The following is a 15,723-nucleotide window of genomic DNA, read 5'->3' as shown; positions in this document are numbered from 1 at the left end:
CTGGTTGAGATCGCTCTTTAGCGATAAGGCCGCCTGTTGTTTACGTCTGCCTTTATGTATTATGTGTGTTTCCTTGTGAATTAATTTGTATCGTAAATAAGTGTATTTAATCAAATTAAAGAAATTAAAATTAACAAAAATAAATTAAACTAATAACTAAACATACTAAACTAAAACTACCTAAAAAGTAAAAACCTACAAATAAAAAATTGGCCCCAAGTCCGTGCCGTCCGGTAGGATGCCCAGAAGGCTGGCGGCGTTGCCGCGCTGAACGCTGCGTTAGGCGAGGTAAGCTCCAGCCTTCCCGTCACCCGTTGCGTCTGTAAGGCGCTTGGCCAACTCCTTATAAACGCTATGCGCGCCTTGACCCCACGGCCCAAGCGTCTCCACCGCAAACGGCTCAAACATGCAGCCGCTGTCTATGGCTGCATATTTGCGCCGCTTGAGATGCTCGGCCGCATCGGCAGCAGCGCCAGGCCTAGAAGAGGTCCCTGGAAGATGGGACGGCGCGAGGGTATCCACGCACGTGGCGTCCCAGACGAGTGGTCGACCCAGCCTCCAGGGAACCAGCGTCATGCCATCTGGTCTCGTCCCATCGTCACGCGCTAGACCCGTCGGTAAATTACATTTGTATATGATGCTTTTCAGTAATTATGCTCGTGAGGTTCGTACCTATCTATGCAAGGTAAACCTAAGCTTAATAAAGTTGCTTTTTTGTCGTTATCGAAATTTCGAATATTTTTGACAAGCAAAGGAATTTGACGTGTGATCAAATGTCGCAAAACGTTCGTAACTTGCGGTTCCTGAACACATCATATCATCAGAGCTTATAATATTATGTCTAGATATACCTATAGCGGTGTATGTAACTGTAGGTACATTATGAGGCATTATGTAGCAGTCAAATAAGCTACTAGGTATTATTTTTGTTCGGTTTAACCAAAGACAGCACTTGCAGTCAATAAAGTCATTGCGTTATACAAAAACAACAACATACTCACAACAATCCATTGTGCATCAATTGATTTAGTGTCTTGCTTACGATCGGCCAATCGAAGTGTATCATGCGATGATACGGGCAATCAAACAGCGGTGGGCGCGGTGATAGCCGGAACGGAGCGGTCATGGCTAGTAAGTGCCATCATTAGACCAGGATCTCTAGAACTGTGTCGTATGCATAATTGTTAGACCGCAGTTTGACTTCTGATCCTTGTAGCGGTGCTCCCAGGCTTCAAGGAACTCGATGTTGCCGGGCTGAAAAGTGGTGCCGTTGCCACCACCAGCCCCTTGAATTTTCCCCTTACAATTTTCATACATTCGCTGTCGCTACAAAGATCAGAAGTCAAACTGCGGTCTAACAATTATGCATACGACACAGTTCTAGAGATCCTGGTCTACATAGAGAAATATAAGTACCGTAAATGGGGTGCATGAGTAGGCGCAATACTGACATTCAAACCTCGATAACAATTTATTTTTACATTGGTGTGCAAACTGAATGGTGTATATAATAAGTGTTCCGGACGTTTGTATTTTAGTTTTTATTTTATTTTGGGTAGTTCCATTTCATAACTTTGACGATAAACAGGAAAACCCAGCTCACCCCGTAGTCCCTCGTATTTGGGGGTGAGTTGGGTTTTCATACAAAGGTGATTTTGGAAGATTGTTGGATCGATTTTTTTTTTATTATGTGTATTACTATAGCTCCATTTTAAATTGGAATACATTATTTTTGTAGCAGCACCCTTAAATATACATCTCGCCCCCGTTTCAACACTTCTCTCCCCATCCCATACATAACCCAACTCTCCCCGCGAACCCTACTCACTCTATTTTACGGTATAAAGAAAAAGTGGTAACTCCATACATTCCACTACTTGACGTTAGATGTCGACTGCGAAAATGCGAAATACTCGTAACTCGCGTTTTGGTAAGAAAACTGATGTATGGAGTTACCACTGTTTCTTTTAGAGCCTTAAAAAACAAAAATATCAAAAAAATCAAAACGGTCCGACACAGATATTGACAATATTAATCTGTGTTGAAAAAATCATTGCTCTAGCTTCAAAACCCACGGAGGAAACAGTCGAGTACATTTGTATGGAGAAATTACCACTCCTGTTGGCTCTTAAAGAGCCTTGTAGTTGTGCTTGTAGTTTGAAATAAATATTTTATTTTTCATTTCACGCTCCTCATCAGTATGACAGATTGAACTAGTGACCGGCATCCGAGCCACACAGCTCGAAGGCAGTGGTGCCAATAAAAAGGAAAGTTGATCCGGAACTTATTTTTATATGAAGACCTGATATACACAGTGCGTAATTGGACTTTATTCCTCGTTGTTTACCTTCACCGAAAAGCAAAAATTATATTCTGGGTCAAACAGAAAACTGTGATCACGTCTTTCCTGTAGACATACACAAGAGCTTTAAAGCTATAAAGGTTAATTTTCATATTTAACCCTTATCCACGTGAAAAGGTTCTCCTTTTATTTAGAGAACTATGATAAAATCATTACTTACATGCCCACAAGCTGTTAACTATTGTCCACAGGAGATAAAAATGTAAAGTTCTCGCGAACACACTAGTTTTCTCTCTTGTGGGCAATAGTTAACAGCTTGTGGGCATGTAAGTAATGATTTTATCATAGTTCTCTAAATAAAAGGTTATATGCTTTCACTGATAAAAGGAGACCCTTTTCACGTGGATAAGGGTTAAATAAGAAAATTAACCTTTATAGCCCTTAACTCTTGTGTATGTCTACAGGAAAGACGTGAACACAGTATTCTGTTTGACCCTAAGTTCTATAACACTTGTATTTTAATGAGGGCTACCGCGTTTTATGAATTTGTGGCTAGACGCGCTAGTGTAGTGATATGATGATATCTCCGAAATGTCAATTCTCACTGTTTCTGGGTAAACTACCCAGAAACACGTACAATTATAGATGGTCAAACCAATTTGTCAGTAAATAGGAACCAAAAAAACTATACTCATCCTTTTCTTTTGGGTGCTAGTACTCTAGTGTAAGACAAAGATAGTTTGATTCTCTCTTGCCTATGTTTGAAATGGGACAGTCCTTTGACACACTATACTTATAATTATTATGTTTTTTTTTTGTAATATCTCGGATTATTTGTTGAAAAAAGAAAAAGAGGGACAAAACTAAGAGAGTCGAAGGAGCTACTTATTAAGAAGTTAGTTTTTTACAGTATGGTGTTATGGTATGGTATCCAATATGATTTGAAATTAAAAACTTTGTCGTGCCCGTTACTCAACAGTGGCGCCAACTGGTGCACAAAAACGGTAGCCCTCATTGAGTGCGGAAAATCCTACAAGGGCACCGACACCTACTACCTACTAGGCCTGTTTCTCTAGAAGCGATTAGCATTACTACGGATCACTCAGGCGCGGATCCACCGTTGTGGGCACGGTGGGCATGCCCACAACCCTAAATAGTATGTCCTATCGATTCCCTGACTAGCCGATTTTTTACAGACGCTTTGGCAGAGGAACCTTTCGCAGAATTTCATTGCGAATTAACCTATTGATATGCGTATTAACTTTACTAGACTGATCGTTTGGTACCTAACTGTCACGATTACCTGAGTAACCATTGGTTGAAAGTGTTGAAACACAGTAGGTAGTGTGATCAACTGGTAGTCTGGTACCTATGAATTAGGAATTCTCTAATTATTTGCAAGCATAAAGATTATTTACTAACAGGGGCAATTATTTTTAGCTTATGGGGGTCTTAAAAATCTTAAACATTCACAAATATTAGTACAATTTCCTAAATTAATAATGCCAGCTTTTAATTTACAGGTGTCATTACGAGTTTTTTTTTTCGCGTAGTTAGCGTTGCATTTATTTTTATATTTAGGTATCTATGTATAAAAAGTGTTATCTATGCATCAATGAATCAATGTTGTAAGCACAGATCATATAATGTTGTAAGTAACGCAATTGCTAAATCACTAATTTACTTACCTGTAACTTTAGTAGGTACTTTTAGTAGTCTAGTCTACAAGCTCAAAATGATGAAAAATTGAGATACTGCACCCAAAAATACGTGTTTATTCGAAGCGCACATCAAAAATTGCTAAAGTTATAATTATTAACATTAAAAAATACATAGGTATGGTATTTCGTTTTTGGCCAGTACATATCTCATAAACTAATTGGCGTGAAAAGGTTAAATGTTATAAAGGTATTAAATATTCATTTAAAAATATGGAAAAAAATAATGGTGTAGGTATGGTGTATTTTAAACATGTCAATGCATGTACTACTGTTAGAAATTTCTAGACATTATTCTGAATTCAATGAGGCATCACACGTATCTCTAGCAGCAGTATCTCTACTTTCCACCACCCTGAACTCGTCGATTAGACTATCTACTTAACGAAATCTTTAAAAAAACCGGCCAAGTGCGAGTCGCACTCGCGCACGAAGGGCTGTACCATTACGCAAGAAACGGTAAAAAAAAGCGGCCAAGTGCGAGTCGGACTCGCCCATGAAGGGTTCCGTATTTAGGCGATTTATGACGTATTAAAAAAAAACTACTTACTAGATCTCGTTCAAACCAATTTTCGGTGGAAGTTTGCATGGTAATGTACATCATATATTTTTTTTAGTTTTATCATTCTCTTATTTTAGAAGTTACAGGGGGGGGGGGACACATTTTACCACTTTGGAAGTGTCTCTCGCGCAAACTATTCAGTTTAGAAAAAAATGATATTAGAAACCTCAATATCATTTTTGAAGACCTATCCATAGATACCCCACACGTATGGGTTTGAAGAAAAAAAAAATTTGAGTTTCAGTTCTAAGTATGGGGAACCCCAAAAATGTATTTTTTTTTTTCTATTTTGTGTGAACCATCTTAATGCGGTTCACAGAATACATCTACTTACCAAGTTTCAACAGTATAGTTCTTATAGTTTCGGAGAAAAGTGGCTGTGACATACGGACGGACAGACAGACAGACAGACATGACGAATCTATAAGGGTTCCGTTTTTTGCCATTTGGCTACGGAACTCTAAAAATCACGACTAAAAGTTCCTTAAACGAGAAGATTACTCTGCCAAATGAAATTCTTACCTACAATAATTAATTGTTCTGCTAATTAACACAAAAGCAAATTGAACGGTATGTGAACCAAAACTAGAAAATGTCGTCTAAAAGTTAGATGTTCGGTGAATCTATGTCTGCTGCTGAAATAGTCTGTGAATCGATATTCTGCGAAAAATTGTTCGGAGAATCATTAGGTACCCCCCCCCCCCCTAAAACACTTGTGACGTCATCATGGTCTATTGAGATCGGGATGGTCGTTCAAGAGTCATGATTGTTCATGAGCGAGTTCGACACCTTACTCTGACTCGTACTTTGGGTTCCTGTGACCACAACCTTTTTTGAGGGCTGGATCCGCGCCTGGGATCACTTACCCATGAATAACCATGAAACACTTTGTTCGCTCGTCTAGAGTCGAATCAAATTAATGGACATTTGCAATGACAAACTGTGGTAATGTAATCATGTGTGTCGCCGAAATCATTTTTAGCTTATAAGATTTTTATTTTTATATGTATGTTAGTTTGTAAGGTATGTATCTATGGGCCTTGCAATAGACAATAGTTGCCTGACAATAAATTATATTTTTGATTTTTTTTTTTATTAATGTCAAATTTCTATGAAAATATTTGATGATGACTTGATGACACTTTCTCACTTCGTTCCGTTCAAATCGGTGCAGAGTTAGCTTAGACGCTATCTGTCTGTATGTCGCATTGCAACATTGCAAGAACGATAGTCAGATTTTCGATGTTCGAGGTAGGCTCTCAGACAGAGTATGTAGGTAAGTAGGTATATTATGTATGTAGATGGGATATGGGCGACTATTATCAATATACCTACTACCTAATACCCGCCAGGCCGCCACTGAGATATGATGTTTCAGTAGATTTTTTATTTATTTAACGGAAGGCTTATTTTCAGAAACATTCGCGAAAGGCAATATGAAGACGGTATTAGATTAAATTATATTAGTGACCCTTCTGAAAATTCTAATTTTTAAATAGAAAAATACGCGATCATGTAGGTATACATCTTGCCTGTTTTACAAGTAACAACTCCTGTGCCTGGTAACTGCAAATTACAATCGCTGTTGTATGCGTTTGATAGTGCGGAATCTTTGGAATGTGGTCTATGGTCGTTAGAAACAAGTTATATATCCAAGTTTGCTACACTTAACGTTTCTTGTGAAACATAGACTACTTCCCACTCAGACTCCGTATATTAAGAGTCGCACGAAACTAGCCGACACCATACGATCTAAGTTACGCTCTTATTCGTATGTTGTACTCTTAAAGTGTTTACAAGGACTAGCAGCCCTCACACAAGGAGGCAAGCGCTCATTTACTTGTAAAATACTACACCGTTAGTATTATCCGCCATCATTTTATACTTAATCTTATATCCTAAAATAGCTCATGTTTCGCAAACATTGTTTAGCTTTGAGTCTGATCTGTCATTTACTATATGTAATTTATTATCACATCACTCGTATCATAGGTACTATTTTTCAAATGCAACTAAAATGAGCTTTTAAGCTCGCATTTATTATATGATTACTCAATTGTTTTACACTGTTTCGAGCAGGAATTATTTAAGAGAGACTGAGAACGTATCATGGGTAGCATAATTCGAGTTGTCACAGTGAAAACTGTACCTACATAGTGCTTACTTCTTCACTTTCATACTAAATTAGTGTAGGAGCGTAAAGGTGTGACCAACTGACCACGTCATGCATGACGTCTTATAATGAAGTCTTATGGCGTAAATATATTCATAAACGCCTGTCAGGTCTAACAAACCCTTGATAGTTTGTCTTCCTCTGTCATTTTGACATTTGTGTTTGTTAGAAAGAGGCAAAATTTAACAAAGGTTTGCTAAGTTTTATGAATAAGAGGGTAACATGTTCCGTCTGTTAGTTAAGTGATCTGTGTTGTGGAATGTCGGTCCGTAATCAAGGGTAAAAGGAACATAACGAAAGGATTTATTTGTTTACCGACGTCTCAAGCTTTCTTTTTACCCGATTACGGCATATCGAAAAGTTTTTTAGCAATATTATCGTAAATTTAAAAGATTCCAGCCATGTCAAGTAGATACAATCTTATTTATAAATGTTAGAGAGGTACGGTCAACATCAAAAGTTGCGTACCTATGAGACTACGCGTCAAAAGTATCTACCATACTCTGATATTATCACTACATAGTATAAAATAAACTCGCTTCCCGCTGTCTATCTGTATGTACATACATAGGTACAGCATAAATATTATGCTTAGATCTTTAAAAGTACACAACGGATTTTGATGCGGTTTTTTTAATAGATAGGGTGATTCAAGAGGAAGGTTTATAATGTAATACTTTGTTAACCCGTGCGAAACCGGGGCGGGTCGCTAGTTAATTATAAAACGGGATATTCATTATTACGCGAAACTGAAATACTATTAATCGAACGAGCGAGCGAAGCGAAGCGAAGTTCTTACATTCAACTTTGAACACGCGGCTGGCTAGCGGCACGTCCCGGCATTTCGATGTTTTTAAGCTGAACTGTCAGAAGATAGTTTGATACACAATAACTTAAGTAAATTTGTTGTAATTTAAATGAAATTGGGTAAACGTGTAGTCGAGGGCATTATATTTTAGTCATTAAATTATGATCAGGCTCGATCAAAGGGTTATTGAGCTAGAAGAGCTTAGAAGGCCAAAAAGCTGTTTGTGAGGTGTCTTGCTATTCTGGTCATTTTATTTGCAAGAAAGTATGGTCGAGTTTGGTATCAAATGAAAGTGCTCGGCTTACACTTTTATAATATCGTTTTTAAATTTACCATTTTGAAATAGTTAGCAAGATAAAAATAAAATAAAATAAACATAATATAGGTATTTGACATTTGACAGGAAATATTTCGGCTTACCACAGATACAGTATCAGTTAAGGGCTCCACAGATATTGCAAAAAATCGTACGCGGTTTTCAATCCTTTGACGACTGCATTCAATTGATATTTTTGGCGAACCGCGAGTTCTCAGTTCGGGGCGAACTACTAGTACTATAATACTGAAATAAATATTACTGAAATTTACCTCCGACGTTCCGACCCCCGTGATCTATTGTTTTACAAGGGGACAAAGTTGTTGTTTATCCGCTCGTGTTAATATTGATACGCGAGCCAGCGAATGATTCCAAAATTGAACGAATCGAGGAAAATACTATAACTGAAAAACATCAAACCAAATCAAATCCAAATGAAAGTTATTTTTATCATTCAAAATCATCGTTTAAGAGTCAATTCTACCAGCCAACATCAGGAAACCACTCAAATAACAATAACAATAACAATATTTTTATTCATAATTAAAGTTTAGCAGGAAGGTTAGGTACATTGAACCCCGCACTAGGCATGGCCTGTATCGCGGGGGTCATGATCAACACGAGTTACCAGAAATAAAATTTATAATTATACTAAACATAAGAATAGGAATTATTTAGGAAAGAGAGAGAGAGATTTTACATGAAATTACTTTGCCACTCTTGTAGGTAGGTACATATCTAGGTACTCTTAATAATGCAACTTTCTCATCTATTTAACGATCAAGACTATCAAGAGTCTTTACGAGCTGGTGTGGTGAAAAGTTATTTTTATTGGCATTTTGATTGTTCAATCATATTTACGACCGGTCTGGCCTAGTGGGTAGTGACCCTGCCTGTGAAGCCGATGGTCCTGGGTTCGAATCCCGGTAGGGCATTTATTTGTGTGATGAACACAAATATTTGTTCCCGAGTCGTGGGTGTTATCTATGTATATAAGTAGGTATTTATCTATATAAGTATGTATATCGTCGCCTAGCACCCATAGTACAAGCTTTGCTTAGTTTGGGGCTAGGTTGATCTGTGTAAGATGTCCTCTAATATTTATTTAAGTATATATTGTAGGTACGTACAGACACGGACTTAACTTGTTGAGCCATTTTGGGTTTAATTTACATTGGAGATGTCATAGCATACCTATTGACAAAATGACAACCGAATTAGCTTTAACCGTAGATGGGTCAACAAACAAAGTCTGTGACTGTACAGTCAGCAGCAGAAGTTGCTAAGCGGGCGAGGTGTTCAAAATTATCTTGACACGCTCTTATTCTCTCTAGAGTCTGTGCGGAAAGAGAAGAGTCGTGAAATCTATTGGGCCCCATACATTCCACGACTCTTCTCTTTCCGCACAGACTATAGATCATTTTAAACACCTCGCCCGCTTAGCAACTTCTGCCGCTGACTGTACATACGACACTAATCGCTGTTCAATTAGGTTCTTCACCGTAAGCATCGATCTTCATAATAATTAATATACTCGTATAGGTATACTCTAATAAATGTTAGTATGATGTATATACAGAGTGCTTCCTGTAACAGGAGCAATAAATTAAACTGTATGCTGTACTCCTCAAACTGACCAACATTTGTTCAGCAACTTTTGAAAATGACTCATGTTTTGATTTTTATTACACTTTAAAGTTTATTCTAAGACGCAATGTATTGCAAATTTTGTTATGTTTAAAGCGTGACAAGCAACGTCAAACACACTGATGTCAACGTACATTGAAGGCAATATTTATTTTGTATGAAAAAGAGGAAGTCTAAAGGATCCATATTTTTTTAAAGTTGCTGAACAAATGTTGGTCAGTTTGAGGAGTACAGCCTTTAGTTTAATTTATTGCTCCTGTTACAGGAAGCACCCTGTATATTACCTATTATACGCTAGTGACAGGTATATACATATTATGTTAAGGTCATTAGTAATTAAGTATGTATTACACCAATTAGTACATAATCAACTATTGTAAAAAATCAAATACAGTATCATTTAGTAATGTACCTATTAGCTATTAGTCATTTAATAAATTACTAGTAGGTACATATTATATAATAACACAATACTAATAAAATTTAATTACCTAGACATTTACTTATTACTTGAAACACGGCGCAGTAGGTAGGTACCATCCTTTTGTGCAAAACCAATAAGGACACGATTTTGACCCTGTTTAAGCTAGCCCAAAATTTTAATGATCAATAGGGCATAGTTATCCTAAATAATTTCTATATGATCTATTTTGAAGTTATAAAAAAAATGAAATTTGAAATCTTTGATATAAGTATTCTTTTATCATTTCCATTTCTTGGCGCCAATTGATTGTGATAAATTGCTCATTTTCTACTCTTATTTAACTAGATGTTGTTATAAAATTCAAAATGTGTCATCATCCATATTTAAAACTAGCGACTCGCCCCGGCTTCGCACGGGTTAACAAATTATACATAAACCTTCCTCTTGAATCACTCTATCTATTAAAAAAAATCGCATCAAAATCGTTGCGCAGTTTTAAAGATCTAAGCATACAATACCTACAGACAGACAGACAGCGGGAAGCGACTTTGTTTCATACTACCTATGTAGTGATAGTGAAGTTGATGAATATTGCCACTGACTTGTAAACCAGTCCTTATATTTATTCATGGGATTAGCTGTCTATTTTCATCCTTAAAGTTTATTTCATTATTTAATATAAACAGTTCAAAGGCCGCAATCTCAATTTAGTTCACGAGGGGTTAACATCAGGTTACGGCTCATCTCATTATGTGGCTATAAATGCAAAACCGGTATTTTGTGAAACCATGTGTGTAAATAAAGTGGTTGCGCAAAACGCCATCTTGAAGTTCTGCTTTTGGTGCTTCTTTTAAATAAATATACATTATTATCCGCTGTGCACATCCCATAACTCACATGTACAGTTAATTTTTTAGGGTTCCGTACCCAAAGGGTAAAAACGGGACCCTATTACTAAGACTCCGCTGTCCGTCCGTCCGTCCGTCCGTCCGTTCGTCTGTCCGTCCGTCCGTCCGTCCGTCTGTCACAGGCTGTATCTCACGAACCGTGAGAGCTAGACAGTTGAAATTTTCACAGATGATGTATTTCTGTTGCCGCTATAACAACAAATACTAAAAACAGAATAAAATAAAGATTTAAGTGGGGCTCTCATACAACAAACGTGATTTTTGACCGAAGTTAAGCAACGTCGGGCGGGGTCAGTACTTGGAAGGGTGACGGTTTGTTTGCTTGTTTTGCTCTATTTTTTGTTGATGGTGCGGAACCCTCCGTACGCGAGTCTACTCGCACTTGGCCGGTTTTTTAAATAATGCAGAAGAATAGGGATGATGACACATGTTGAATTTTATAACAAAATCTAGTGAAATAGATATCTGATAGCCAATGAGCAATTTATCACAACAATGGATATTCAAATAAAATACGGAAATGTTACAAAAATACAGGACCTGAATGTTTCAAAATTTAAGTTTTTTTTAACCTCCAAAAACAATAAAAATTACATTTTATCCAAAAAAATATTGTATGGCAACTATACACATAAACGCAATATTTCACGGACAAAAACGCAATACCTATTCTTGTTTTGTCCATACTACAAGATGGGATTTCAGTGACCTTGACGTCACGTTCACTTATCCTTTTGTGAGGGTCGTTTCGCGAGGGAAGTGCGACTGTCAGACTTTGACTATAATTTCTGCCTTTTGTGTTGCTTTAATGCAATGGGTCCCAGTTCCCACATATAGACATTTGATCCTAAAAACAAACCCGATCGAATGATACCATACCTAAATGAAAATTACTCATAGTAGCCTATTAAAAAAGCTCCAACATAATGGATCTAAAGTTATAGTTTTCCCCTAATTTTCATTTTCTTATTGACTGCTATTATCTTGCACACAACTGTATATGTAGGTATATTATACAAATACTAAAAAGGTCACCAAAAAATATGATGATCACTTAGTTATCGCTTCAAGAAATATCAATGTATGAAAATGTCACTTAGTTGAAAATTAAAAGTAATCGTACCGTAGAAAAATTTCTCATGAACTCGTAAATCAATTTAGTTTAATAAACCACTAATGGTTAAAGTCGTTAAACTAATTCAGCGGTCGGCAACAGGCGGCCCGCGGGCCGCATGTGGCCCGCAAACCTCTGACTTGCGGCCCGCGAGCCTCCCTGGCTATTTTGTATGTAATATTGATAAACGACAATGTCTGATAAAGTCATAAATATTAACAAAGTGCGGCCCGCGTCAACTTCGTTAGCTACTATGTGGCCCTTGGCTCACTTGGCTGGTAAAAGGTTGCCGACCGCTGAACTAATTGAAGTATGTACTAACTTAATAGTGTTCGGGTTTAATACATCTCTGTTTTCATAATCTAGATACTAAAACAAAAGTACAATTGGCCAACGCTGGCAATAACGCTGATTCCTGCTACTCGACCAATTTTTAACCCCGACTCAAGAGGGGTGTTAGAGTTAGAAAAAGCTAATTGATCCTTTGGATCCTTGGATCAAGATCAAATTAATCTAAATCAGCAGTGAACGAATCAAAAGACAAGACCGACAACTTATCTATAGAATTACTGTGTAATGTAAATTTTACCGCAGTAAATTTTACCTCAGAAATCAAATAAAATTGAAGCAGCAATTTTCGTGTGAAATAAAAAATAAAAATAAAAATAGAAATAAAAAGAGGTTTTTCTACACAAAAATATTGAGTAAATGTTGTCTGAAATAATCGCTCCTAAAGTCGAATAAATGTCCACACTCCACTGGACAACTAAACCCTCCATTACAGGAATAATCTGATACGCACTTGGTGGGTTTTTATTACAATAAATGTAGTCTTAATACCTGGCTAATTTTAAGGTAGACCTAGACCTACCTAGGTACATGTTATTAGCATACCTTTTTTATGCTCATTAAATTTGTAATGCAATTTCAATTCTTATCCTATATTTTCGTATAACCATTATAAACCTACTATTTATGGGCTTTAAAATAATTTCATACAATTGCTCATACACATTATTTTGTTAACCTAATCTTATTTTAATGTCAGGTGGGCAAAGACCCCTCTTTCCATTCGGTCCTGTCACTTTTTATTCCACCATTCATTCACGATATCACCATTTAATATACAAATAAAAAAGAAAAAACTTACTTTTCAACAGGTTTCGTCGTATAGCGCAGAATTTAGCAAACTGGTCGATTTGTTATGATAATTCCGTTACCGGTTTTTAATGACCAATAATAAAAAAAAACTAAATGAATGCACAGCGTATATTGCACTTTTACTAATTTGTGTCACAATTATGCACTTATCACAGTAATATCACAGATTTTCACGTATTATTTTTTATTAAATCGTATTAAATTATTTTTAACTGTATTGATATACAGTTTAACAAAAAAAAATGCACTTCAAAATATTTCAATAAGGTGAGTCAAAAATACTAATTACTTAGCGAAATAGATCGTTTCCCGTAACGAAGATCGCGCGTCAAATTCGAGTATGAATAAAACGGCCGTGCGCTTGCGCCGAGCCACGTCCATTCACTAACTGCGCGCGCGCCGCTTAATAAGAATAAGAAAAAAGCGGCCAAGTGCGAGTCGGACTCGCCCATGAAGGGTTCCGTATTTAGGCGATTTATGACGTATAAAAAAAAAACTACTTACTAGATCTCGTTCAAACCAATTTCCGGTGGAAGTTTACATGGTAATGTACATCATATATTTTTTTTAGTTTTATCATTCTCTTATTTTAGAAGTTACAGGGGGGGGACACACATTTTACCACTTTGGAAGTGTCTCTCGCGCAAACTATTCAGTTTAGAAAAAAATGATATTAGGAACCTCAATATCATTTTTGAAGACCTATCCATAGATACCCCACACGTATGGGTTTGATGAAAAAAAATGTTTGAGTTTCAGTTCAAAGTATGGGGAACCCCAAAAATTTATTGTTCTTTTTCTATTTTTGTGTGAAAATCTTAATGCGGTTCACAGAATACATCTACTTACTAAGTTTCAACAGTATAGTTCTTATAGTTTCGGAAAAAAGTGGCTGTGACATACGGACGGACAGACAGACGGACAGACAGACAGACAGACAGACATGACGAATCTATAAGGGTTTCGTTTTTTGCCATTTGGCTACGGAACCCTAAAAACAGTTCGCGGTAGCGCAACAGGCAACAGCTGTGCGTACGCACTCTTTTGTTCGATTGAAGAAATAATAACTAGTAGTTTGCCTCGAACTGAGAACTCGCGGTTCGCCAAAAAGTTAGATCAATTGAATCTAGTAAGCGAAGGATCGAAAACCACTTGCGATTTATTGCAAGGTCTGTGGAGCCCTTAACTGATAGATTTAAGTCACAATAGATTTTAAAACAGTATCTGTGGTAGGTAAGCCGTAATCTTTCTTGTCAAAATGTAAAATGCCTACCCATATGATGATATTTATTTTATTTTGTTTTTATTATAAATCTAGCCAATTATTTGAATATCGTAAATTAAAAAAACCTATTCTTCAAAATTATTTTAAATGTGTAAACCGAGCACTTTTATTTGATACCAAGATCGACCATACTTTCTTGCAAATAACGTGACCAGAATAGCAAGACCCCCACAAATAGCTTTTTGGCCTTCTAGGCCCTTCTAGCTCCATAACCCCTTGATCGAGCCTGCTCATAATTTAATGACTAAAATATAATGCCTTCATCTACACGTTTGCCGAATTTCATTTAAATTAGACCAAATTTGCTTAAGTTATTGTGTATCAAACTATCCTCTGATAGTTCAGCTTAAAAACATCGAAATGCCGGGATGTGCCACTAGCCAGCCGTGTGTTCCAAGTTGAATGTAAGAACTTCACTTCGCTTCGCTCGCTCGTTCGATAAGAACTTCACTTCGCTTCGCTCGCTCGTTCGATTAATATTCGTTAATTGCTGACCTGCTGACGAATTTAATCAATCGATCAAATCGCAAGTACCTATCGGTGACGTCTGTGACCATTAACTAACGGATTGTATTTATTTTTTATTTCTCATGCTGTGAAAGAGGGTCATTGTTGTTCTAAAGGTGTGCAGAAAGTGATACGTTTTCGATGCATTTAACTTTCCAAGTACGATTTTTTTTAAGATAAACAATTGAAATTTGGTTTTTAATGGATTTGTTATGATTTTTAACCCCCCATTTCCCTAAATAACGATTACCTATTTTACCTAAATTGTTAATTAAAAGTACCCTCGTGACACAGTATAAAAATTTATACTCAAGTCACTCAGTCATGTTTTTCAAAATCACGCATTTTACTTTCTTCGTATTCGAAATGAAAAGTAGAGTGTTTAACAATCTACTATTGTTATGTAGGTATTCATTTTGTTGGAACAGTATATGTCTAAAAAAAGTAGAATAACATCTCTGTAACTCATGACCAACAATAAATATTTGATTGATTAAATCCCTGCCTGTCCAATCCAGAGGTAGTGTATGTAGTGTACTGTAGTAGGTTTAGTAAGTTTTATAATGTTGTTTTTTAGTTTTGTGTGTTAATAAAGAATTACAACCATCTAGAGCATATTTCATTTGATTTTGTTGTGATTTATAAGTATGTATTAAGTTTCGGGGGTCATACTCTAAAGTACTCTAAAACTTACAAGCCACGGGGAAATGCCCTGGTACCAATTAGGCATGAGAGTGCTAAAATTTCCTGCCCCTACGCAGTCGGATTTTATGTAACGAGATATATATCTTACCAGCG

General features: G+C 36.6%; 1 protein-coding gene across 1 annotated transcript in view; it reads right to left on the bottom strand.

Annotated features, from left to right (window-relative positions):
* The window catches only part of LOC134657873 (solute carrier family 2, facilitated glucose transporter member 8-like), a 71,758-nt gene extending 58,465 nt beyond the window's left edge, over positions 1 to 13,293 (bottom strand). Inside the window, exon 1 of the mRNA XM_063513454.1 lies at positions 13,123 to 13,293. The gene's annotated coding sequence lies outside the window, so the exon portion shown is untranslated. The remainder of the gene's footprint in view (positions 1 to 13,122) is intronic.
* Positions 13,294 to 15,723: the final 2,430 nt, after the last annotated feature.

The sequence above is a fragment of the Cydia amplana genome, chromosome 21 (genome assembly GCF_948474715.1).
Source record: "Cydia amplana chromosome 21, ilCydAmpl1.1, whole genome shotgun sequence".
Lineage (NCBI taxonomy): Eukaryota > Metazoa > Arthropoda > Insecta > Lepidoptera > Tortricidae > Cydia > Cydia amplana.
Note: the sequence above shows the minus strand (reverse complement) of the source record. Positions and strands in the feature narration are given on the sequence as shown.